Below are 2,593 nucleotides of genomic sequence, written 5' to 3' on the forward strand. Positions count from 1 at the left end.
CCTCATGACCTATGACTCATTTTCCTGCTAAATCATCTCTCAAACTAATATCTTTAAGTCAACTTGTAGAAATTTAGGGAAAAAAACTATGATTTTAAAGAATGTACCTAAATGAAACCCTCAAAAATCCTCAATTTCCCTGTATAGTTTTGTTAGATCATGTCTGTAGATGCTTAAAAAAACAGAAATTTGTTATCCTTAAAAATCCAGGTGAAAAAAAATTGTAAATTTCAATAATGTACTTAAAGGGCTCTATTTTCATGCACTAATTTTGTACTTAATATACGAAAAGTTCTTCTTTACTACTTCTTAAAGGGTTAGTTCACCCAAAAATGAAAATTCTGTCATTTATTACTTACCCTCATGCCTTTCCACACTTGTAAGACCTTTGTTAATCTTCGGAACACAAATTAAGATATTTTAGTTGAAATCCGATGGCTCCGTGAGGCCTCCATAGGAAGCAATGACACTTCCTCTCTCAAGATCCATACTAAAAACATATTTAAATCGGTTCATGTGAGTACAGTGGTTCAATATTAATATTATAAAGCGACGAGAATATTTTTGGAGCGCCAAAAAAACAAAATAACGACTTATTTAGTGATGGACGATTTCAAAACACTGCTTCAGGAAGCATCGGAGCACAAATGAATCAGTGTATCGAATCTGCTGTTCGGAGCGCCAAAGTCACGTGATTTCAGCCGTTTGCAGTTTGACACACGATCTGAATCATGGTTCGATACACTGATTCATGGTGTCTCAAAATAACACAGTTAAGTACACTTAGATGTTCTTAAGATTATCTTAAGAAGTACTAAAGAAGAATTTTTAGTATATTAAGTTCAAAATTAGTGCACAAAAATAGAGCACTTTAAGTACATTATTGAAATACTTTCTTTTCACCTGGGAAGGAACCAGCTGCAAAGCAGTTTTTTGAGTTTGTTCAGTAGTTGTAGTTGTGCCAACTAATTTTTTAAAGTTAAACTGGTTGTTCACCCAAAATAACATTTTAAAGTAAATCAACCATCTTCAGCAAGTACATTAAAGGTGCAATAGGTGATTCTCTACAGAAACATTTTTTGTTATACTGGTTGAAAATCACTATGCAATCTGATAGCTGATAGCAATCACTATGTTGAACGGGCTAAATGTATTTTTATAAATATATCTATATATCGTCTGTGGCAGGTGTAGGACCATAAAATGTTCATCCAATCTTTATATTTGGTCCGAATGAAATAATACGATGTCCTACCTGCCTGTCAGTATATGTTTTTTTACAAACCCTCATGCACCCTGTTCTCGCAGACATCATATATCCTCAGCGTGTTTCATGCTATGCAGACAGAGTACAGACAGACAAACAGCAGCCACCTTTTACATTTCCTCCAAAACAATGAGTTTATTCTGCATTCACGCCATAGCTACTGTAAATGAAGAGATGTTAACCCGTGACGCACTAAAGCCGCGCACACATATAACGATTGTAAGGCCGATTATAAATGTAAATTGATATGTATGACTGATCGCGCTCAAACGCGTCCAGTCAGAGCCAGTTGCATTCAGTCTGTGATTACAGTCGGTGTTCAAATTCCATGTGTAAATATATAAATCTGCTTCGGTCGCAGGAAACAATCGCTGTATGTTGAGCTCAGTCTTAGAATGTTTTAGCTAGTCGTTAAATGTGTGCCTGACTTAACCGGAGCTCAGAATTATGCGTTTCCATGTCAACAGTATTAACACTGAAATGAATCTGCAGCAGTCAAGTACAAGCTCTTTAAGTTGTTTATGTTCATTATTATTGTAATGTTTTGTGCTTTGAGGTAGTTTAAGCAGCTGTGTGCGTGTGTACGTGCGTTCATGAGGTTTAAAGGAGGCGTGGCTTTGGACAGCGATTTACAGGGTGGGTGGGATCGTATGCTTTCAATGCTAGCAAGCTAACTTTAGCATTTCCCAGATAACGTACTGCACCTTTAAGTATTTGAAAAACTACTGTGCTAACTATAAGAAACAAGTTTTCAAAACTGGTGGTTCTGAAGTCCACTAAACTAAAAACTTATTGGCAGCTTGAATATGTTCAATTGAACAAATACTAATAATGCTAATGGTGACTCAAAATAATTGATTACATGATACATTTCTACATTAGTTCAATTATGTGTGTCTAACAAAAAAGAAGTTGGATTTTTTTACAGTGCTGAAGCCATAAATTATAATATCACAGATAATTTAGCCGAAAATTATCAGTATTTTTCTATGTAAGGGCTGTTTGGAAGTTACTGCAGATCTCTTGTAATGTGTGTGACTGACCTAGCATATTCTTCAGACCAAAGACACACAATAGCCTACACAGTTTTCTGGGAGTTATGGTTTGACCTGTTCCTGCACCCAACCCAAGAACGAGTATCCATTATGTTGTGAAATATGCTGGCAGATTGACCTACGGGTGTCTTTGCACTAGTTGGAATATGAAATCTGTCTGGAATGTAATGAAGCGTGGTAAATGGAGAATGCCCCACCCCTGCCTGCCACATTCACACAACAAATAGGCCATGTCAATAAATCTTCGAGAAACCTGGAGTTGTTTATATAA

Source organism: Megalobrama amblycephala, linkage group LG23 (assembly GCF_018812025.1).
Source record: "Megalobrama amblycephala isolate DHTTF-2021 linkage group LG23, ASM1881202v1, whole genome shotgun sequence".
Classification (NCBI taxonomy): domain Eukaryota; kingdom Metazoa; phylum Chordata; class Actinopteri; order Cypriniformes; family Xenocyprididae; genus Megalobrama; species Megalobrama amblycephala.